This window comes from Agrilus planipennis, unplaced genomic scaffold (assembly GCF_000699045.2).
Source record: "Agrilus planipennis isolate EAB-ADULT unplaced genomic scaffold, Apla_2.0 scaffold127, whole genome shotgun sequence".
Classification (NCBI taxonomy): domain Eukaryota; kingdom Metazoa; phylum Arthropoda; class Insecta; order Coleoptera; family Buprestidae; genus Agrilus; species Agrilus planipennis.
The window spans coordinates 585,709-611,930 of record NW_020442450.1 but is presented as its reverse complement, the minus strand read 5'-3'; the positions used below and the strand labels follow the sequence as shown (position 1 = coordinate 611,930).

Genomic DNA, 26,222 nt, shown 5'->3' with positions numbered 1-26,222 from the left:
TTCAATTAAAACAAAAAAGAATTTTTCCTATGTTAATTAAATGGGAAACTAAAATAAAAATAGCAACCCCTTAGATTTGAGCTATAAGGCTCATGTTTGGCGAGGATTTCTTTTACATCAAACAGAAACATTTGAGGGGGTAAGAGTTAGAAAAAAAATAAAAATTTTGTTCGAAGCACCCTAATGTACATACATATTCTAATTTTACCTTACAGAGATTAAAATTTGCACACTCTGTATAGGAAAAGCGATGCACGTTATGGCAATTGAAAATGGTAAGCTGACCGTGCGAATGCATTGGAGTTCCGTTCGAAATTCAGAATTATAAAAGCTGACTGCCGCTGTCGGACTGGCGCTAATGGTCCTCGAACAATTTTCCAGGTGAAATGACTTTCAACAAGCAATGATGAGTTCTGTGGTTGCAGCCGAAGTGGTTAGTGCAAGCAAAATTGAACACGATCGTGTCCGCAAAAATGTCAACGAAGCATACACGATATGAACAAGTAATACTTTAGAAAATACATATTAAAAGCAAAATTTTACAATAACTTCTCCAATAAAAAAAATTATGTTGTTCCCCAAAAATATGACAATTTAATTTTATTGTTTTAAAACATAAGTAGAGGCTTACTCCAATTAAGGATAACACGTTGGGTGTCGAAACACGTTTTAGAATTCTAAATGTTGTGTACAATTTTAGGCTTTAAATATTTATTTCATACAAAGGAGTTAGCGACTTTAGATCCAGACTTCGCGCCACAGGACCCGTATATCTAATCCAGTTTCTAGCAAACTGTTCATCTAAAAGCCCACGAATTATTGGTCCGTGTAATAATACTATTCTACACTGACCTATGACACTGACACACTGGCTTACTGCAAATAAGTCCGACTGACTATATACATGCAACTCTAAAGCCCACGAATTATTGGTCAGTGTAATAATACTATTCTACACTGACCTATGACACTGACACACTGGCCTACTGCCAATAAGTTCGACTAACTATGCACAAACAACGCTAAAGCCCACGAATTATTGGTTCGTGTAATAATACTATTCTACACTGACTTATGACACTGACACACTGGCCTACTGCCAATGAGTTAGACTGACTATACACATATAACTCTACAACGTTAAAGAACGATGAGCTTTCGGACCATTAAACACTTACCTACTTAATTTTCTATGTTTTCTAGTGGGCGTACCGAAGCAGGGATGTGGCAATTGTGCCAAGTATCTGAGTTCGCTTTCTTGTGTTAGAGTCGGCATTTTAAAGAAATTGGACTGTAAAAGTAGGTTATTTTACCTTGACGTAACGGCTAGTTTTATTGCGAATGACTAAATACTTTACAGTCGGCAAATTTTTCTAATTGAGTGAGTATTTTTACTAAAACCTACCATCCTCCCCTATGAAGCTCGATACGTCCCTGGATTACCTACAACTAAGTTCTGCAGAAAACTGTATACTTATTATAAATTACAGGTATGAGTTCTATAACTCAATAAAGATATTACAACCCTCTTTGGCCTTGAATCTTTTCTCACATTAGAACTAGGAGCAGAAATAGAGAATTGATCTGTCTTAATTACAATTTTTGATTATCAAATATCTGAGGCTTAAGCTAAAAGCTTCTATCGATGTCGGCGTGTTTTTAAAATATTCGCTTAATGTCAAGATTGAGAACATTGTTTAAAACTTTCGTCCATGATTAATAGACCCATCAAACAGCCGATCCATTATCAGCTTTCGGGGCGCAATAAATTAAGATTCATTACGCAACGCGGAAACTTCTCAAATTCAGCGATTAACCGCTTCTGGAAAGTTAAGAAGGCCAATTCAGAGCCGGACTAATGAGAAGAGTTCGACAAGACAATAAAACAATCCCATCTCCGGAACGCGTTAAAGGAACTCCGTACTCCTGTATGTTAAAGGAAGATTGATTAATAACAATCAACCCTCTTTAAGAAAACGTTCGTGAGTCCTAAACGATACCAAATATCAGCATATCATCAACTATCTTAGCTGTACGTTCTTCTTAATTAAAATTCATTAATACTAAACACACTTAAAAGCCTGAGCAGGTGTAATATTTATTTATTTTGGACCAAAGGAGATGAAAATGGGATAATTTTAACTTTTCATATTCGCGACCATGCTGCCGGTTACCCCCAAGAGGGAAATCCTGTAAAATTATATATCATTATTATTCGAGCATTGGTTTCCTAAGCTTTTAATAAATTCATATACTTATTAGGTACTAGAAAATATATGTATAACAACTTTATTCGAAACTAAAATTATAAACCTAAATGTACGTTTACGCTTTTCGATGTTACATAGACACTAAGAAGGAACAAAAATTAATTTTTTTGCCTCGAAATTGTAAAAAAATCTGTCAAATCAGGCAAAAGAATGCATTGTTTTCGGAATATCGAAAAATCGTTGTGAGACTGGGCAGAATTTGTTCACAAGTTTTGCATGTACATATACTCCTTCCGGGAAAGTTTTCGTACAGCAACGACAAAGCTCGGGAAAGAACGCGCCAGGACGTTCATTATTCACGCTCTAGGCTAGCGGTTCTTAATCTATCCTTTCTATATACGGAACCTGTTCTGACTCACCTGACAATAAGACCCTTGACACCTTATTGTCTACATGCTGAACTCAAAAATTTTATTGTACGTATGTATTTAAAATGCAAATTTTTACTAATAGGTAATAGCATTAATATTAGGTGTAATGTCCGTCAATTGAATTCGAATATCCGGAACGGCTTCCAGTCAAATTCTGAATTTGTTTTTATTGTAGACATAAACTTGAAAGCTCGTCTATAATCTGTAAGTCGATACAAATCGAAACAGGAACCGTGGTAACCTTCTCTATGACTACAGAGTATTCACCATTAATCTCAGTTCAATCCAACGGTCAATTAAATTTGAATCATTCCATTCGAATTTTTGTCTTAGAGGGGATGAATTCTTAATATCGATCAAATTCTCATTCCGAAGAGAACTAACATTCGTAACTTTTTTGTTCAGCACATTCAATGCAGGAGCCATATTTGTTTTTTATCGTTAGAGAATATAGTTTGTCTCTCACTGTAAACTTAGTTGTGGTTATTTACTTTAAGGACCTCTTGATTACGTTGAGTTGATCGAATATATCAGTCAAAGAAGCTATTTTCATTATTCATTTATCGTCATGTCATATAGTTCAACATGACTCATGTGGCATCTAGGTATCATTCTTTTACAAAAATAGTGGTACTCGTCCTTATCATAAAATGAACCGTTAGGGTTTGACCTTTTATTACTGGTTTGGTCATGAAAAATCTGCTATTGTTACGGTTAAATACAGAATGGTTGCTTTTCCCATAATCTTGTATGTTTTTATTAGGACAAAAAACGCGGAATCCCTGTGACCCTTTCACGGAACACCATTTGGGAACCACCGCTCTAGGCCCATGTTAGACGCGCACATTGCCAAAAAACAAATGCCTTAAAAATATTTATCCTTTATCAAAATGAGTCGTAGTAGTACTAGTCCACGGATAAGTGTATTAAAAAAAGTATTTGGGAGTGACTTTTTATAAATAATTGATTTTCTTCATCCCAGTCACTAGCTCCTGGTCAATAAATGTCAGAAACAGTTTATTATTTTCTCAATAATTTTTAAGAATTGAACTATTCAAACGGGAAATCTTTAAAAACAACATACAAACGCACTTACATTTTCATCTCACGAAATAGTAAAAAGGGGAAAAAGGCGAAGGCTTTCGTGAATAATGCTGGTAAGATTTTATCGTCTCCTTAAATCTATCAAAAAGCGAAGCTCAGTACAAACGGCCATTATTTTGAAGCACCGACAGGCATCGCAGTCTGGCAGAAACAAAAAAAGCACAGACCTGAGGTTGCCGTATAAGGTAAAGGATTTTTATTGTTCTCGGACAGTGGCAATTCATCTGGCAAGATGCTACCTTGGCAGAATAATAAAAACTTTCGGCTTGCTTAAATTTCCAAAGTCGTAATTCTTATACGCGATGCCAACAAATTTCTTCCACCTTGTGACAGTCAAAATTTAAGCTATGTATTTTTAAAAACCATTCAATCTGGGCAAGATTAACAGTGCTGCATTACCAGATGAGCATAATAGGTTACCCAACCTTTAACCCATTACCTCTAAGGAATCTCGTTACAAAGAATCAAACAGAAGGAAAATTGACTACTGTCTGTGCTGAAAAGAACTGTTAACACGATTATGTAATGTAAAAAAGCACATCATAAATTAAACTAATAAATATTAAAAGCGTTTCAGATGTGGTGTTATAGGCGGATGATGAAAATACAGTAAATATAAAAAATTAGAGATGGTGTAGAAAAAGCGCTATGGAAGTCAACAAAAAAAAAAGAAAAAATAGGATAGTAGTATAATGAATTTCCTACATTACAGTTGTTTATTTATCCGACAACACTAACTGGGCACTTAAACTACTTATTTATATCACACTGTATTATTAATGCTTACTTGCTAGTCTGTCATCCAGGGGTCAATTTATATTGTTATCGAATTCTCCCGAACAGTCTTGATTCTTCTCGAAAATTCAGGAACTCTATTGTTAAGCAGGCAAATTTGTGCCACGAGTATGATTTATTAGTAGGGAGCAATCTCGTGAACTATTGAACCAATTCTAAAAATTTTTCGACTAATAGAAAGTCACTTCTATGCTCGCGAACGGTTAATTTAGAAATTCGAAAAAGGTTGTTAAGGGTGTATGTTTGGAGCACGGCGTTGTACGGGTGCGAAACATGGACAGTGGGAGCGGCGGAAAAGAAAAGGTTAGAAGCGTTCGAAATGTGGTGTTATAGGCGGATGATGAGGATATCGTGGGTAGAAAAGGTTAGAAATGAAGAGGAATTAGAAAGAATAGGAGAACAGAGGACTCTATGGAAGTCAATAAAAAATAGGTGAGATAGGTTGGTAGGACACCTTCTCAGACATGAAGGTCTAGTCAGAGACATATTAGAGGCAGAAACAGGAGTTAGGAGGGGTAGAGGTAGACCTAGATTAGATTACTCTTCGCAAATAATTAAGGATGTGGGCTGTTCTAGTTTTAGGGAAATGCGAAGTTTAGCTCAGGATAGGAAAGAGTGGAGGTACGTGTCCAACCAGTATTAGGACTGATGACTTTATGATGATGAATAGAAAATTACGCTATCCCTAGGTCATGTGGTTTATATTTGATTTTAATAAATAGGTGTTCAGCTCTAAATTTCAATATTTGTAAATCAAATCAGAAGAAAAGGCACTGCTTGGCTGATTTATCACCATGTGCTAACCAAATCTTCCAGGGTAAATTAGTTATTAATATTTACATTTAAAAATCTGTCACTACCGTCCAGTGTCAATTTTCAATAATTTTATAATCTACCCTTTAAACGATAAGCATTAAAAATGAATGATTAGCTACATCCAGAATATTTCATTAAGTGATTCATGAGGAGATAGTCGCAAATGTTACGAATGCAGCTCAAAAAAACTTTTTTTTCATTCTCATTCACTTATATGTTTTAAACCTTAAACGAAAGTTGCATGAAATTTTGCAAAATTGTAGCCTATAAATTTGATAAAGTCAACGGAAAAAGGTATAGAATCGTAAATATAACTGAACCAGGAAACAGCAACTTATGGATACATTAAAATGATAATTGGTTCTCAACTAGCTTCTACCTAATCAATATTGTAATAACTACAATTATGCATTTTCTATGCAACATATCTTCTCCTGCTCGATATCTAAAGAAGCATTACAACAAATTACTGCTTAAAATAGCAACCGAAGAAGCGAGAATCTAGTTCGGTTTTTATTTCGTATGCATCCTAGAGCGGAAATCTCTCATCTTGCACACTTTATTACAATTTGGATCCATTAGCGAATATGTTCTTCCACTCTCGTATATTAATACGATTATTGCACTTACACATCAACAATGACGACTAGAAATACAAAATAGTAGGTACATATTACTAACAATAAGTGGTATTACGAATATAAAGATGCATGAAAGTTTCAAAAATGAAATGAAATAAAAAAGCCAGACATCCGTCGAGAACAGCGCATCACTGATTTGAAACATTTAAAACATATGTAGACGAACCACGACAATTTTTTTTTTAAATGGTACTTCTTATATGACCACCTTTGGAAAAAATGATTTAATAGTAACTAGTAATATACAAGGGGAGTTTATAAGTTCGCGGAATGAAGGGGTAAGAAGTGGAGATAAATGTACGAATTTATTTTTCGTTTTTAATATATTCACCTGCTACCCTTATACATTTTCCCGATCTTTCGATTAACTTACGTATACTTTCGAAAAAAAAAGTTTTGCTTTATCTGAAAATACGTCGACACTAGATCCTTCACTTCTTCGTCGCTTGAGAATTTCTTCCCACGAAGAGGTTTTTCCAAGTTTGGGAATAGGTAATAATCGTTGGGAGCTAGGTCAGGACTGTGGGGCGAGTGAGCCAAAATTTCGAAGGCCAGCTTCTGCAGGGTAGTCATCGCAGCACGGCTCTTGTGAATAGGCGCGTTGTCGTGCAAAAGGAGGACAGCTTTGGTCAATTTTCCACTTCTTTTATTTTACTGCTTCCTCTAACCACTCTAGGATTGAAGCATAGTATTCTTCGGTTTTGGAGACACCTTTATCTTTATAATCGATCAACAGGATCCCTTCTGAGTTCCAAAAGACTATACCATGATTTTCCCCCTTAAACTTTTTGGGTGGTGGAGAGCCTTTTTTGTGCCACTGCATGAAGTTCTGTTTGAATTCAGGTTCATAATGATAAACCCAAGTTTCGTCCCCAGTAATAGTTCGAGTCAATACTCCATCTTTATCTTCGCTACAGAGGTCTAAAAACGCACGAGAACACCCTACACACTGTTGTTTTTGAGGCGGAATAAACATTCTCGGCACCCATCTTACGCTGACTTTAGTCATGCCAAGATGATCGTGAAGAATTTTAAAAATGATTGCATCTGATACTCCTACCATTTCTGCGAGCTGTTTCTTTTCAACTCGGGCATCTTCCAGTGTTAATTTTTCGACTTTTTGAATGATTTCCGGAATGGACACCTCGATTGGCCGGCCTAGGCGTGGGTCGTCTTCAAGTGAGTGCCTGCCTTGCTTAAAGAGGGTATGTCACTTGTAAGTCAAGGTTTTACCTGGGCAAGAGTTCCCGTAAACGTATGACATCTCTTCCAGTACGGTTTGAACTGATTTTCCTTGCTTGATAAGGAACTTTATAACAGCGCGGTACTCAATTTTCTCCATATTTTACAATTTGTTCCCGATCGACATGCTTCGTCGACGATAGTTCAAAGACTACTGACCTAATTACGACAAAACTTGTTATTTTTGCTAATAATGAGTTGCTTAATTCGTAGTGACTGGAGTAAGTACCCCCACTAATGACCTATCTACTGATTCCGCGAACTTAAAAACGCACCCTCGTATAGATATCGCTGCATTTTAACGCAATAAGTATGGAAGAGAATGCTTCACATAAAGGAATGCTTTATGTGGAAAACAAGGAAGACCTAAGCATCTCAGCGATATTACTATTGCAACTGCATAAAACAAAAAAAAATTTAATGAATTTAAATGCAAACCTTTAAATATTCCGATGTATGAACAAACGGAGTGTTACTAAAATTCTCCGTTTTATTTGAAACATTTATCATTCACAGTGTTCATATCGATACAGTATGTGGCTTCAAAACTATACGAAATTCATCCGAATTTGGATTCTGTTACTTCATACATATTGCATAACCAACAAAGCAATCCTATGCATGTACCATGCGCAACTGACTGAAAATGAGCGAGCAATTTTCAGACTAATCACCTGCAGACTAGTATAGGTGTTACGCCATTGGTTCTTCCGTTCATCCTGACAATGATCATTGTTCGATAAAGAAAAAAATGAAACCCACTGCGGCTAACAGGTTTGACTGATTACTTACAGTGACATTTATCACGACTGAAATACACCGCGAAAAACTAGCGCAACCAGATCGAAGCCGGTATAGCTTGGCAATGGCAATTCTTTATGCCGCGAATACGGAATTAAATCGTTTAAAATTGATTTCACTTTTTATCCCAATGGCAACAACAGCGCCATACCCCGATGGTTCGAAGCGGAACATAGCAGAATAATTATTTGCCTCTATCCATAGACCATTGGAAATTATTACCTTTCTGAACCCTAATGCGAAGCACGTTACTGTTTTAAGCCTACAAGAGATTTCATGTTATCTATTTTGTTGTTAATATAAAATATAATAAAATAATATTGTTNTTAATTAGGTTTTCATATTTGCGATAAGTTGATAAAAAATGAATTAATAAATTCGTTTTGCAGAAAAGGAAAATCTTCCGAAATTATCGATACCTACTTATGGTATTATACATATTTCTGGTATTATACGTATTTGGCAACTGCTTATTTTGCGATCTGCTAATTTATTTATGCATTTGACTCCAACACTAATATATTTTTTGTATAAAAAAAATGCTTATTTCGAGGGGTGCAACTTTGCGACTAACGGTTGGGGAAAGACGTATCTACCGTAAGGCTAATTAAAGCCTGAAATCTCCATTTCCTCGATAGTAGGTATACATCGACTCCTAAATGTACAAATATTCAATAAAGAGTTCCACTTGAAAGGTAAAACAAATTTATAACTGTATATGAGGTCTGTTCAAAAAATATCGCGAATTTTAAATTTCCGCGGGTTACGTACATTCGATTTTAGATTTTTCTGTGGCGTTTTGTTGGTACTCATGTCTCTCACTTATACAGACAAATTCGGCCGTGTTGAGTATTCAGTTAATTTTTGACAGCTGCTTGGCTTGCACGTGTGTTTTGGTTCGTCTTCGATTTTATTGCCTATTCCAAAAAATGCAAGAGAAGAAAAAGTAGGGAAAAAGCGAATATAAAGATAGGAGACGAAAAATTAGAAGAAGTGGCTGATTTTAGATATCTAGGAAGTCAGATAAGTCAGGACGGAAGGAGTAGCAGGGATATAAAGCAGAGGATAGCGCAGGGTGGTGTCACCTTTAATAAAAAGAAGTCACTTCTATGCTCGCGAACGGTTAATTAAGAAATTCGAAAAAGGTTGTTAAAGGTGTATGTTTGGAGCACGGCGTTGTAAGGGTGCGAAACATGGACAGTGGGCGCGGCAGAAAAGAAAAGGTTAGAAGCCTTCGAAATGTAGTGTTATAGGCGGATGTTGAGGATAACGTGGGTAGAAAAGGTTAGAAATGAAGAGGTATTAGAAAGAATAGGAGAACAGAGGACTCTATAAGTCAATAAAAAATAGGCGAGATAGGTTGGTAGGACACCTTCTCAGGCATGAAGGTCTAGTCAGAGACATATTAGAGGCAGAAATAAGAGTTAAGAGGGGTAGAGGTAGACCTAGATTAGACTACTCCTCGCAAATAGTTAAGGATGTGGGCTGTTTAGTTTTAGGGAAATGCGAAGTTTAACTCAGGATAGGAAAGAGTGGAGGTACGTATCCAACCAGTCTTAGGACTGACGATCCTATGATAATGATCCAAAAAATGGATCAAAAAATCTGTATCAATTTTTGTGTGCGACGATTTCCTAATGTTAACTGTGGCATATGATAAAGCTACCTTGGACCGAAGTAACGTTAATCGAAATGTACAAAATGTTCTTAGAGGGCCAAGAAGATGGAAACGAGGAAGAGCGTGCCGGACGCCCGAGCACGTCAACAAAGACAAAAACATTGATGAAGTGAAGAAAATAGTATTGACCAGTCATAACTGGTGACGAATCATGGGTTTATGATTATGACGTGGAAACCAAAACTCAACGAGCCAAGACCGAAAAAAGCGCCGCAAGTTAGGGCGAACGTGAAAGTTTTGCTTGCAGTTTTCTTCGATTGCAGGGTGGTAGTGCATCATGAGTTCTTGCCACCGGGTAGAACAATCAATAAAGAATATTACCTGCAAGTGATATGTAATTTACGCGAAGCAATTCGCCAGGAACGCCCGGATTCATGGAAGAACAAAAATTGGCTTTTGCGCTATGATAACGCCCCTTCTCACACATCGTTGCTTGTGCGCAAATTTTTGACCAAAAACAAGATACTAATAATCTCGAAACTGAAGAGGCCCGTGAAAGGATGACGCTACGCTACGAATGAGGAGATAAAGACAACACGAAGGAGGAGCTGAACAAGATCACGTTGGCACAAGTGTATAATATCTGATGGGGATTACTTTGAAAAAACAAAATTCGCGATACTTTTTGAACAGACCTCGTACATTGATTGCTGACGACTCTTGATAATGCCAGCAGGTAGGGATCGGTCAGCGGTAGGTAGTCTTTATACTAAATAAATAACTCTTACCGTGAATGACATATATTTGCCTGCGTAACAGTTGGAATTCCGGAATTTTCGAGAAGAATTAACACTGTTCCAGAGAATTCAATAAAAATATGAATAGGCCACTGGATGACAGCCGGAGTTAGTTTACAGTTTGGACAGCTGATCACTAATATAAATGAACAGTGCGAATTACAGTTCGAATGCCGGGTGATATAAATACAGGAACATTATAAACACCGCGTGTTTAAGTTTAAGCGTCTAATTAGTATCATCGTGTAAATAATAAACTGTAAAATAAATATCCGTTAAATAAATAAAATAAATACTACAAAATTCGTTACAATATTGATTTATTTTATTCACGCAAACTCACGTACTACCTCCTATATGTTAATGGTAAGTTAATTAAAATTTTTTTTTGTGCTTTACATATATGAACGCTAACCAAAGTGGTTAACAAACGATAGAGCCGCGGAAATGGACATTTGAAAGATGAACGATTACTGTTACGACATCGATAGTGTATGCACCCACCCAAAAAGCATCGCAACAGTACATTGTGTGTTATATCGTTTTAAGTGTTTTTAAGTAGGATAAACTAAGTCATAGCCGTCTTTGTATGCTGTATAGTGCTGGGCAAAAATATCGATATTTCGATAATTATCAGTATACCCATATTCGATAATTATCCATAGTTAACAATATATCAATAGCTATATTACAAAAAAATATGTATTGATATATTGATAATTATCGATAATTATAGAATATGTATATGGATAACTATTTGTTGTAAGAAAGAAAAATTCCTATTATTTAAGTGGGAAATAGAAAATGCAACCTGCGAATATTTATTAATATTAAGGTTCATATTTTAACAGGATTTATGCCTAGGGATACTCTACCGTTTTTTCAATGTCAAACAAAATAGTCATTTTTTTTTTTAACACTTTAATATTGATGTATTTGTAATTATGGAAATTTTTTAAATATTTTTGGAATAAGATTTTCTAAGAAAAAGTAACTAAATAAGTAAACAGTTATACACTTACTTACTGGTATGTATACAGATTAATTTAGAAACAATATCTACTATGAATTAAAAATGATTTCCTATACATATATATCTATAAAGCAGATATCGATATTTATAGATATATTGATAGTTATCAGTTGTTAATATTGTTATCGATATACCGATAATTATTGATAGTTATCTACATTTTTTGTTATCGATAACGATAACTAAATACAGTTATAGTCCAAGACTGATGCTGTACACACATTGCCGTTTATATTTGATCGTATTATTAGGAAATACGAACGATCCTTCAATAGTATGTACTATTATAGATTTACTTGACTACACCAAAAAATACAGACTAGAAATAAACTCAGCATATTCCGTGTAGATGAAATAATAAAGGAGCGCATAAATCAGTGGGAAAAGTAGATACTTACACAGAATGGAAAATGGGAGAATTGTTAAACGGGTCTCATAAGGTATAAAACGTAACAGAAGCATGAAAATGAAAAATAATAAAACCGCTTCGAAAATGCGTAACCACCTTTCATTTATATCCTAAAGAGCTTTAGGTGTTTTATCCTTTTTCTATATTAGTTCATCTGAAAATGTCATTGTCACGTGTGAAAATGAGAACTCAATTTTGTTTTTCTTAATAAATCCATAATGCGTAAATTAAAAGTTGTATAAAAAAGCATTTTTAACGATTAATATCTGCCCGAGTGTCAGTTTTTATTTTTACTTATCTTGACCCTTAAAGGATGACTGATTTTCGTAGGTAAATTTAACGAATGTCACGAATGTCACACACGGATGCTTCGCTTTGAGTTCATCCGAGTACGAAATTCAAATTTGGAATGCAAACCTACGTTCGAGTTTCTCAGCAAAGAATCTTCAAAGAAACTGCAACTTCCGGAAACTAGATGCTTACTCCTAAGGAATGATAGAAGCTTAATCTACATATACTGGACTAGAATTTTGAGAGGGGTGCAGGTAGGGTCCCTAAGCGGATAGCCCACTACCCCTTGTAGGCCCCACGAGGTTGCCCTCTAGGGCAAGGAAGAGGCATATAACTCCTTCCCGCATTTGCGCATCATCAGGAATGCCGCATGTAGCCCCCGTGGGGAAAAATTACTGCTACACCATTAAAAGCTTTTGGAAAAATGCACTATACTATTAATGAAAAAAAATCAAAATTGAATGAGAAATATATTTTACCAATGAGAAACTGTTCACTTTTACATATGTAGCAACGTGTATAACACATATTATTTCTTTACTTTCGTCTCTAGCATTAAGATAAACCATTTTTTTTTATCAACATCTATGATTTTACAGCTAGTAATACTTTCATTGTTTGTAGAAACTATAGGTACATTTCTAAATATTTAGCATCGTATGGATACGTTAAAGGGACTTTCTTTTTCGTAGAAGTTTTCCAGAAATTTCAATACAATTTATATCTCCATTTGGAGGAATATATATATATCAGTTGTTTATAAAATTCGTTTGGGTTCTTTTGTAGTCAATAATACTTAAAATTGCAATCGGTTTACTGTTGTTCGACTTGATGCGTCTGGTTTCAGTTGTCTTATAACGCTAATATCAGGAAGTAGACTTGTTGATTCGTTGCAATTGTAAAAGATTTCATTGAAACGACGATATAATTGGGCAAAGTGATTGTTATAATTTTTAATAAGTTTTTCATTTTACCGAGAGTATTTTCAAACGGATTTGCCTCATCGAGCCCCCATAAGGTAGATTTATAAGTTTATACATGTGTTGAGTTTGCCCCTTAAGACCCATATGAAAAACCCATAAGGTAATCATTTCAGTATCATCACTTTTTTTGGTAGAATTTTCATGAGGAATCTACGGAGAAATCCCTATATAGGCATGCCCTTCATTAACCACATGCGGTCCGCACGCTACATGGAGCATGCCCCTTTATGAATTGTAGTCAGGTAGTTTTCATATTCTACAATGAATAATGCAACACTTATAAAGGAATAGGCCAAATCCGTCTAAATTTGGATGGACGGATACCGTATCTAATATACATACATCCCCAATAAATAGTTCTTTTCATATGCTAATCGGAAAAACCATCTCCAACATCATCTAACCTACACCCTTAGTGTAGAGCAGTTTATTGTGCTAATTAGGAAATCCTCTCACATTTTAACCTAACCTTAACCCATATTGCATATCACTTCACACATGTCAATCAGAGAAATACTTTTCACCATAACCCTACCAAACCCTTAAAACATAGCACTTCGCACAAACCAATCAGGGTTCCTGACTACTTTAATACAATTTAACTTAATATAACTCCGTCAGGGGACGTTATAATTCCGTCTGAGGGAGTTTAACCATCACAGCTACTACCTTTGCCTACCTATAACCCTACGGCAACAGCGAGTGGCATGGCCTAGAAGTTTGCTTAGCATTAGAGAGGACGCCGGTTCAATTCCGGATCCGTCTGCCTTGGTCCAAGTTTTTCTGTGGTTTCCTTGGAATACTTAGGCAAATGTTGGGGCAGTAATATTCCACAGATAATCTTTCATTCTCTTCTGTCTTCATTTCGTCCGTCTCATCTTTCTCACCCGAACCACCACCCACCCATTCCCACGATTCCTGAAAGCAAGCTGAAGGGGACCTTCCACCCTACCTTCCGGCGCAGTCCGGAGGGACTGCCCGTCCACCAGCATTACTGGCTGATGGAAATGAAGCACCCAAAATTAAAATAAAAAAATAATAATAATCTACGGCGACATAATATTTACATAACATAAACACGCTCAACCAGTTAAACAATTGGGCGATTTTTAATAAAAAAAGCAGTTGTTAGTAGATACAAAAATAGCAATAAGCATAAGTAGATAATTCGATTTCGAGAAACCTATTAAGTAAACTAAATTAATAAAGATTGAGGACTTTTTTTCACTTGACAAAAAGCACATTCCGTTTCATTAAAGAATTGTACTGAAATAAACCAATCAATTTACGGTCAATAGCTTCGACTACGTGGAACAGCTTCATGTAGTGTTTCATGAACTCGGCTTAACTTCAACTTTATGAACCACAACAAAAAGAATATGTATATTTGTATAGGTTTTGGTAATCAATGTAATCCTTTACGGCAACAAAGTTGTGTTCTAGTTGGCAATTTTCCATGACCAGTTGGATAATAAACCTTTTCCGTTTCGATATATCTAACTAAACAGGTAGAAAGAGATGGGAGAAAATGACAAATGAATGCTTCTCCGAAATCACTGTAAAAAAGTAAACGCTTCAGGCTAGAATTTGCTACTCTAATATGAGAATATTTCACCCGCTTTCCTTTTTCGTGTTTCTTTATGGGTACCTATAAGACCTCATCATCATAAGGTCGTCAGACCTAAGACTGGTTGGACAAGCACCTCCACTCATTCCTATCCTGAACTAATTTTCGCATTTCCCTAAAAATAGAACATACCACATATACCACATCCTTAACTATTTGCAAACAGTAATCTAATCTAGGTCTACCTCTACTCTACTTAACTTCTGTTTCTGCCTCTAATATGCCTGACTAGACCTTCACCTTCATGCCTGAAAAGGTGACCTATTTCGCCAAATTTTTATTAGCTTCCATAGAGTCCTCTGTTCTCCTATTCTTTCTAATACCTCTTCATTTCTAACCTTCTCTATTCACAGTATCCACATGATTCGCCGGTAACACCACATTTAGAATTTTACTAACCTTTTCTTTTCCGCCGCGGGCCACCGGCCATGTTTCGCACCCGTACAGCGCCGCGCTCCAAACATACACCTTTAACAATCTTTTTTCGAATTTCTAAATTAACCGTTTGCGAGCATAATAGTGACTTTATTTTATTCTAGGCGACTCGACCCTGCGCTATCCTCTGTTTTATATCCATACTGCTCCTTCCGTCCTGACTTATCTGACTTCCCAGATACCTAAAATCATCCACTTCTTCTAATCTTTACATTCACTCTTTCCCTACATTTTCTTTCCCTGCATACCAGTATTTTTGTTTTACTTTTATTTATTTGGATTAGATTACTGTTCACAAATGGTTAATGATTTAGGATGTTTCAGTTTTAAAGAAATTCGAAAATTCGCTAAAAATAGAAAAGCGTGGAAGTGCGTGTGCAACTAATCTCAGGTCTAAAAACCTATAATGATGATGATATAATTACCAAAGTAGTGAAGACCAAGATACTAAAAATATATATTATTTATACAGCCGTCTATTCAAAAATTAACTGTTGAAACTATATGAGAGAAAATTAAGTTTTATTTTAAAACAATATTTCTGTGAAAACATTAGAAATATTGCGTTTTATTAACGAGTTTACAGTTATAAATTCAAAAGTATGTCTATAGGTCTAAACCTAATATGTACATGCGGTTCGCAGAGTTACGATTTATTTCCAAAATAACCCGCAAGTTCATTTGGGTTGGTCACCCCTGGTGTAGAGTAATACGAATGACGAAGGAAGCTGGCGAGCGGTCGCGCAGGTACTTGTCCATTTATGATCTATTTGGGTAAGTCACTTGGAACCAATACACAAATAAGCTTTCAGTAGGCGTAAATTTTAGTATTAATACAGATAGGACAGTAGCGTACTAGAAAATAATGTAAAAACATGACTTATCAAAAAGAAAAAATTAACCTATTGCTTTTGTTTTATAGTTAGTTTTCACATTCACTCTCATCATGGGAATCTCTATCACTGTCACCAACATCAACAATTAGTTCTTCTGTTTGTCTGTCTATTACTTGCTCACTGATCCCTGCTTTTAAATATTTAATCTACGCCCCTGATAGTAATACTGAAGAATGAGGGCTGCAATCTTTATATCTAAAACTGCCCACTTTTGCCACCGCGCATCCACGCCATTTTAAAATTTCCGCCAGCTTCCAGCGTCAGGCCTGTACTTCGTTGTAGGCAATGCTACTTGCAAATGTCTGGTAAATACACACACATTCGTAGATACTTTTTCATGTGTAGGTAAAATAAACTGCTGTTTACAATCGACGAGTGCTAATTGTAATGTCGGAAGTACTTGGACTGAAATGTTTTAGGAACATCAAAAGCAGCTAAAAAATGAAATATGCTGCGTAATCTCCCTTTTGTACTGTTTAATTTTCGAAATGTTTGTTTATTTGTCAAGTCAAAACTGAACACGCTTGCCATTTACAATTACTGAGATAGAAGGGACAATAATAATAGTAACCGAGATCAAACGCGTTTTCCAACGCAAGCGTGCGTGTAGTTTTCAGTATTGCACACTTTTATCCAGCTTATATTGTTTTTTCTTTCTTCGGTGCGACGGGTAAAAGATCTCATCAATTATAAGACGACGCTACCGGATTATATGTGTAAACACACATACACACAGGTACATATATACCTTCATATATATAAAAATACACAGATTGTATAAAAAGTGAGCATTAAATTCGCCGCGCCTGTTGTAAATACTAATCGAATTTATTTCGGTGTAGAACAAGTAGAATGTTTTGGCAACGATTCAACTAGCACGAGCTGCCTGCCAAATTGATACGTCACTTTAAGAAAAACGGTGTGGCCAATCTTGTAAATATCATAAAACTTACCAAGGAGCTTTCGGCTGCTTAATCATTCCACCTACTTTTTTTGAACGACATTAAAAGTGCAGAAAGGATTACAGTCACCTGAAAAATTTAGTTTATGTTTTTGGTGAAAATTTATTCTATTTTGATTCAGAAACACGAATTTAAAAATGTCTCCAAATGCATAAATCATTGCGAAATGCACAATCAATCGATTCGGAACATTTTTTTAAAGATTTTGTTTTGTGCAGTCGTGAGATAAAAAATTATCCGGAGACCACTCGGAAGTTGCGTTAATGAACTACCGTTCTACTAGAATGTTTTAAATAAAACTAGTAGCGAATTTGAGTTGATGTGTTTAATGAGAATGTGTCTTACATACTAACTAACAATATTAAATTTACATAAAAACTAGAGAACCACTAAGAAAGGGGGTGGAGTCTAAATGAAAGATATTATGGTGGTGGATAGATATAGGAATTTCCGTAATATACGAGAGGGTGTTGAGTACAACCAGATATAGAAAAGTTCTAGAAACAGGTATCAAAGAGCTAACAATAAGCCAGGTATTAGTGACAGAAATACCTCATTTATACTACCAGGAATTATTGAATTTATCACGTACATTTTGTCTGTATGACAATGAAATTATTCACAAAATATTGTAAAACCAAATAATGAAAGAAAGAAATTCATGACCTAAAATGCTTGAAGAAATGTTTGAAGTAATGTTATAAAGTTGAATTTAACAAAAGAACAAAGAAATATAGAAACTTGAAATGTAATGAAAGTAATTGACAATACTAAATCTCACTAAACGGAAAAGTTTTCGAATTAAAATAATTGTATAAAATATAGATAATTATTAGGACTAAACAGATTTGGTTCTTTATTTCTTCGGATGCTTCAGTAAGTATTAAGGAAATCCCTAGATGCAATACATATTTTTTTATCTGATCTGCAATCTATCCCACTAATTCCCTAATAACTAATAATCCAGGACAGAAGACAAATGAACCTCTTTGCGAATCGATCAAAGATAGAAGTAATAGAAGTACTTTGGAGAGCCGTCTTACTTTCCTCATCTCAACCAAAAGAAATAAGTGGAAAATACTGATTAATGTAAGCAGTGTAATCCGTGGAAAAAATAAATAAAGAGTGAGCTTCAGGTTTAAGACTTACAGTGTTCCAAAAAATAGTAACAACCAAAATTTCTAATTCAAAAAATAGTACAGTACACAAAGAACATTTAACACAATATAAAAGGAAAAGAATAAGACAATTATGATGTACGTTTATTGAAAGAATGATATTTACCGTTCTGTATGTCATCAATGGTTGAAATTTCATGGACCTTCTAGAAAATTATATCTTCCGAAATTGGAAACTTTATGAAAACGGTAGAAACATTAACTAATGTATAATTTCCATCTAGCACTTTCAGAACACGCAAGAGGCAGAAATGTCAAAACAGCAAAAAGATCATATGTTGCAATATTCCAGAATATATTTTCAAAACAAAGTAAAACAGCTAAAAAATAAAATCCAAGCAGGTATCTACGGGGTCTGTTCAAAAAGTATCGCGAATTTTGAATTTCCGCGGGTTACGTATATTCGATTTTCGATTTTTTTGTAGCGTTATTTTGATACTCATGTCTCTCATTTATACCGACATGTTCGGCCATGTTGAATGTTTAGTCAATTTTTGACAGCTGCTTTACTTGCACGTGTTTTGGCTCGTCTTCGATTTTTGCCTATTCCAAAGAATGGATCACAGAATCAGTATCAAATTTTGTGTGAAAAACAATACGTGCGCATTCCGAATGTTGACTGTGGCATATGGTGAAGCTATCTTGGGCCGAAGCAACGTTTATCGGTGGTACAAAATGTTCTCAGAGGGCTGAGAAGACATGAAGTTTAATTGCTTTTAATTAACAAATTTGTTCTGGTTAATGCGACCATTTACAAGAGTACAAAATTCTCTTACGGACTTGCGCTAATAACTAGAATTCGGACTGTATGCAAAATGCATATAACATATTTGCAAGCATATTTGTATGACATTCCAATAATGCATATTTTGGTAAAATGGGACTTATTATTTACAAATTTTCTATCCATATCTATCAAATAATGTTTAAAAGTTCATTAACCACTGCACTAATTGTTTTTCAATAACAAACATTTGCACACGCTTTAAATAGGGTTGCAAAAGTTTCCAGAGTAAAATACCTGGATGTAAATAAATTGATTGCGAATGTAAAAAAAGAGTTTTCTTAAAGCTCCCCTTAGAGTAAAATTTTACAAATAAAAGTTTCCGGGCATACCCTTACCTCTTAAAAAATATCATCACAAGATGAGTAACTTGGTTAATGTGTCTTTTAATATAAAGAATTTCGAAAAAATACAAACTATTATTAGTGGATTTGATTCTACCGTCAGTGATAGTATTACTAAATATAAAAATATTTTGAATAATTCTAATATACAAAACGAAGTGCTATCGTAACATAGAGAGTTCTCTGTTCTCCTATTCTTTCTAACAGCTCTTCATTTCTAACCTTCTCTATCCACGGTATCCTCTTCATTAGCTTCTTACACCACATTTCGAACGCTTCTAACCTTTTCTTTTCCGCCGCGCCCATCGTCCATGTTTCGCATCAGTACAGCACCGCACTCCAAAACTTTAACAATCTTTTTCGAAGTACTCAATATAAAAATAATTTTTATAACAAAAATAGCAAATATATCATCATAAGATCGTCAGTCCTAAGACTCGTTGGGCACGCACCTCTACTCTTTCCTATTTTTAACGAATCTTCGCATTTCCCTAAAACTAGAGCATCCCACATCTTTAACTATTTGTGAACAGTAATCTAATTTAGGCATACTTCTACCCTTCCTAACTCCCGTTTATGCCTCTAATATGTCTCTAATTAGCCCTTCATGCCTGAGAAGGTGTCCAACCAACCTATCGAGCCTATTTCTTATTGAGTTCCATGTCAGATATAACATAATTTTTATTGACGTAAAAGGGCCGTCGTCTAAATGAACTGTTACGTTTCGTCAGCAAATGTAGTTAACATCTTCAGTGGCACCGCATTCACAATTCAGTCCCTTTCAAGACTTCCAAGTGTAATCTTCGCAGTCTGAACTATTTCCGATAATAAGGCTATTGTATTTATTTAAAATCCCTTAACGTTTCACCTTTTTTGTTTAGGCCATTTTCAGCGTTATACAATCTCAATTATGATATATATTAACAAATTAATAGTTTTGTTACCTAAAATAGTTCAGACTGGTGATGTAGTACCTATATACTAATTTATAATTAATGTTTGTCGAATAGCGTAAGAACTTTGTTTCTACTGGGTATTCCACGACACCAAGCTATTTCTTTCATTGATTCGAAGCCTTGTTATGGATCAGAAAATTGTAAAATGAAAACTAATTTTTTACACATGTTCCTTTGTAAGCATAACTGATGTTTAGTAAACTCAACAATACACCACAATAGAGACAGGGAATTTTTCTACCATGGAAATACGAAAATAACATATATACATATATAATGCACTAGAACTAAATGCTCTCGCAAGAAGAAACATTTTATAAGCGTTATTTCCATTACAGCAGATAGTACAAGTTACATACTTATATGGGTATTTCACTTTTATTGTAATGGTTGCTCCTAAACTCTGACAAGACTACATATTGTTTAATTTTATAACACCGTAAAGAACGAGTAATATCCAAGAAATAACGAAACCGCATTTCCGAGTATAGTATTAAAGTTATTCGCGTGTTTCCTTGAGCAACATCTGTACGCTTGCTTTAAATGAGACGAATCGCAGACGGTCTGGTTCATATATGATATAATATCGTAATTTAGCACACTAGGCATTAGGGATATGCAAATATATAATATCCAAATGTAATAATAAGTTAAAGTGCGAATGTTAAAGTTATTGCAGGTTATGATACTTCTTCTTCCTACTAGCTTCCAGGTTGAACACACAACACAGCAGGAAACTATTGTAGATTAGTGAATTTGATAAATGTGTAAAAAGATCAGTAATCTAAATTGTTAAATGTACTGAGAACCAATTTTCGCAAAAAGTTTTTTGTACTTCATAAGCCGCATCGACTTCTTTTCCTTTCGATCACATTCAAAAACAACAAAAGGCTCTGAGCTTTATTTGTCAAAATGTTTGAATTTTGGGTTGTTCCAGGGAATTATGCTTTTTAGATTTATGAAAAGATAAACGTCCTTTAAAAGCTTTGGCTATATTTTACAGTAATTTTCAAAATTTTTTGTCATCATTGTAAGGTTGTAAATTTTAAGAATGGTTGGACATGTACCTCCACTCTTTCCTATCCTGAGCTAAACTTCGCATTTTCCTAAAACTAGAACGTGCCACATCATAACTGTTTGCGAACAGTAATCTAATCTAGATCTACCTCTACCACTCTTGAAATCCGTTTCTAATATGTCCCTGACTAGTCCTTCATACCTGAGAAGGTGTCCTACTAACTTATCTCGCCTATTTCTTATTGACTTCCATAGAGTCCTCTGTTCTCTTATTCTTTTTAATACCTCTCACCTCTCCATTTCTAACCTTCTCTATCCACGATATCCTCATCATTCGCCTGTAACACCACATTTCGAACGCTTCTAACTGTCGAGCCCACTGTCTATGTTTCGTACCCGTACAGCGCCGTGCTCCAAGTATACACCTTTAACAATCTTTTTCGAATAGATAAAGTAACCGTTCGCGAGCATAATAGTGACTTCTATTTATTGAAGGCGACTCGACCCTGCGCTATCTCTGCTTTATAACCATACTACTCCTTCCGTCCTGACTTATCTGACTTCCTAGATACCTAAAATCACCCAATTCTTCTAAGCTTTCGTCTCCTATCTTTACATTCGCTCTTTCCTTACATTTTATTTCCCTGTATACCAGTATTTTGGTTTTAATTTTATTTATTTTCATACAATGCTGTTCTGACAATCCGGCTCCCAATTATTTAACGCTTTTTCGTTTCCTATCATCATATTCATCTTTTCCCTACTTTTTCTTCCCTTGAATATTTTTGTTTTAATTTTATTTATTTTCATACAGTAGTTTCGTCACTACCGCTTCCACTTTATTTAAAGCTATCTCTAACTCCTCCTTGCTAGATGCTGATACTATTAAATCATCTATTAATCTAAGCATACTTATCTTTTGCCCCTGTTTACCTATCTTTACAGTTGTACTGTATTTAATGATGTTGATCGCGTCTTCGATGTATAGATAATGTAATTTATTTTTTGGAACAACATATTTCCTCTCTTCATTTTCGATACATTGTCTACCGATGTTAATGTATTTTCAATTTCCATCACTACTCCTTTGATGCTACTTTCCTTAGTACATTATATAGTAACTAAAATAAATGCATAGAGTCTATACCGGAACTTCTATCGATTGTTGCAAAAGGTAGGCCTAAAATTTCATTATAAACTTCATCATTATAATTCGATACGACCAAAGTTCGAGATCAGTCGACATAGTGCACTACTTTGTATAATATGTATAATATAAGTAGTCATTGCACAGGAATATCCCCTTTCATAGATACAAGAAACTTCCAAGCTTAATTTCGACGTTGCAAACGATCTAAGTTTCCGGCATTATAGCACTACGTACAAGCATTCCATGGGTATAATTTAAGATGCAGCGTATTACTCCTTTCGATCATAAAATAAAATTAACAGGACAATAGAATATTGTAACCAACATGAATTATACTATCAACCCTCTGTACCATCACGTGACATCAATGACAACAACACACTATCGTATATATACAAATTTCTCTTTTATTAGAATAATGAATGTGAATTGTAGAAATGAAGTAAATGCTCTTTTAAAAGATGAAAGAGACCGTTCTTACAAAACGCTGCAGAGTTCAAGAGTCTTAAAAATGGGATAGGTACAGCTTGACAAGAATAGGAAAAAGTTTCAGTTAGTAACGTTTAAACGCGGAAGAAAGACAAAGAAAATATTCGGAAGGGAAAGGGCCGCAGAAAAAGGAGATTTTTCGCACATGTCCCCTAAACATGGAGAAAGGACCCTTATGAGTTGCTAACCAAATTGTCGACTGCTTTAAAATAATTGAGTACAAATAAAAAAGTCATTGCCGCTCATAATGAAACAAAAGAAAAGCACATATGGATTTAAGAAAACAAACTGCAATAACAACAATACCAACAGTAAAAACAATCAATATAAAAAACACATTTACCAAGAGCCAACAGGAATAATTGTGATGCGCCCGAATGTAATCTCACCAAACGGTGGGACAAAAGTGGCTTCCCGCACTTTCGTATTTTTAATGGTTGCATGTAATAGAATATCCTTACCTATACTCGGTTCTCAACTTGTTACTAGTAGGTATATAGAATACTTCCCGTTTATATACACTATATACGTCATTCGTATTCCGGACTATTTGAAAGATAATATCTGGAGGTAGTGCATCTCGTGAAAGCACCATAACATATAGGGTGTAAAAGTATACACCAAAAATACTACAGTTAACGAGTTAATGATTGAGAACAGTTGCCAGTTTGGCAGCTGCATTATCGTATCGCCCTTCGTTATTGCAAGCGGCAAATGACAAAACACGCATACCTACCAGTGACCTTCGCAACAGCAGGTACACACTCAGATCAATTCACGTGTGACAATTATTAGTAAATTCGATTATATATCACTATGTAGTGGGAAACGGCTCATTCTTTTTCATGTACCTTCTTCTCCTTTAATTATTCCGTAATACTGATCAGACATAGCGTATATTTTTGATGATTGGATGGTAATAGAATATCCCTATGATCAGTTCTCAACTCGCTACTAGTAGGTCTATAATTTCGTATTTATAAAACTTTAAAATTCAGCATCTCATCATGCCACAATTAAAGGAAAAACCTGATTATTTACAGAATTATTATATGATAAACTAAATTCATAATACCCTTGTATAAGAGTAAATGAGTAAAGTGGTGTTATCCATTTTTTTTTTCTGAGGCATAATAAGCTAATATATGTATTAAATTTATTAATAGAAACATAATTATAAAGTAACTAAATGCACTAACGATAACTTTTACAATGACATGCCGAGGTTCAATAATATTGAAATGTTTTAAAACTTAAAATTGTTTATATTTAATCTAAACTGCAAAAAATCATTACTTAAATACTTGCAACATCACAAACCCCTAACCTCAAGACACATTTCAAATTACAAAAATTAGTAACACCCACACATTAAAAACGTTTTACCATTCGCATTTTCTTATTTAAGTGTTATGCACACTTCAACAAAAGTTCTCAGAAAAAATCGATCCCTTCCATACAACTAAGAAGTACTCTCCAAAGTGCCAAAAGCTGTTAGACGCACCACGGACAAGCCCTAACTTCCTGAACTGCTTGGCGAGTCAACGACAATTAGATGATGGAAAACTTCCAAGAGTACGAAAACGTGAAACGAAACCCAAGAATAAGTTATTTAATATATGAGGCAGCCTCAAAAGAAGTTCCTTCCGTCGGATAATTATTTCAAAAGCAAGTAGAAAGGGGACCCTTTCGTTGAAAACGGATGAAATAAAAAAGAAAAGGCAAGAAAACTTCTCGCCAATCCCCACGAACCAAGTACCCGACTCCGACAACCTCGTAAACAAGATATGCTAGAGAAGTTAAAAGACAGAAAAGATAATAATATAGTCAGCAATAACTTAATTATGTATGTTACTTTTGTACTAAATTTTGAGAAAGTTTCTTTTCCTCAAGTGTATATGTATATGCTAGGATCAATGTCCATCAACGACCATGGGCACTGCGGGTGTCGAAACGCGTTTTAGTTTTTTTGGAGTTTTCTGTGTTTATTGAGTTACGTTCTACAGCTCTCAATTGTATTCTGTATACAAACGTGGAATGGGTAAATTACCAATTTTGGACATAGGGCAATAAAATTAAACACCCTGGGTCCTCGATGGACCTCCACATCACAATACATGACTTTATGACACTCTTCTAGCTGTCAACGCTAACCAATTTGTGTACACATTTAATCTTGAAATTTATTAAAACGTTAAAAAAGCAGACATTAAAAAAAAACTGAATTTTGAGTGAAACGAATTGATGAATAGGACTCGAACAATTACTTTATGAGTAGTTCGCTTTTCTAGGGCAACTTCAGGAATACAACAGTTACTAAATTAATTAACTACAAAGTAGGTACTTATTAAAAAACGATTTCCGTTAAATTCTCTTCTGTTCACTCTTTACGGCTACAATATTAATGTTACGGAAAACATTAAATATAACATTAATCTTTTCTACATCTCGAAAATCAGTTGTAGACTCTTCATATCAGTTGTCATATTAATAGTCATTGAATCATTAAATCATATTTAGCGAGGCTTATAACATAATTTTTAAAACTGATGTTAAACTGCGTTTACATGGACATAGTTCAATAATAACATAAAAGTTACAACTGTAAGGTATTTAGGTGTAGCTTCACGTAAACGTAGTCTTTACCGTCAGAAAATGCCTGAAGAAATATATTTAATTTCTTTTTAATACAATGTACGATACAATAAGCAGTTTTCAATTCCAGATTTATTTTTAGAAATATCACGAAACCCGGCAACGAAGCTCGCCTCTTTAGTTATCCAAAATTTAGCCAGCACCTAACCTTTTCACGCATGAATAGAGCGACCAATCTTCGACAAAATATTGACAGTGACACAAGCAAAGGGGTTGAAAAATTCCCTGTCGATTAACGGTTTTTCCCCGTCATCGGCCGTTCTTATTACGTCCTACTCGTTGAATTACATAAAAGGCGACAGTTTCATTACATTTTCCGCTCCAGTAATTTAATCTTCTTCTACCGAAAACCCTTTTTAGAGGTAGACATAAACGAAAAGAGCGTAAAAAATATTAAATTTGGTAGAACAACCATCGTTATAATTCGATTGAATTAATTAAGAATTTGATTAGGAAGTATAATTAGGTTTACAGAATCAGATGATAAGCTTTATAATGAAATAAAATTATAAATTTCTTTGATCATAAAACAATAAAATGAAAACTTTATGCAATAGG

The 26,222-nt window shown here is 34.8% G+C and overlaps 1 protein-coding gene across 1 annotated transcript in view; it reads right to left on the bottom strand.

Moving 5' to 3' along the window:
• LOC108736474 (protein-tyrosine sulfotransferase) overlaps positions 1-26,222 on the bottom strand; it is a 241,466-nt gene that overhangs the window by 155,910 nt on the left and 59,334 nt on the right. The gene's annotated exons all lie outside the window — the stretch shown is intronic.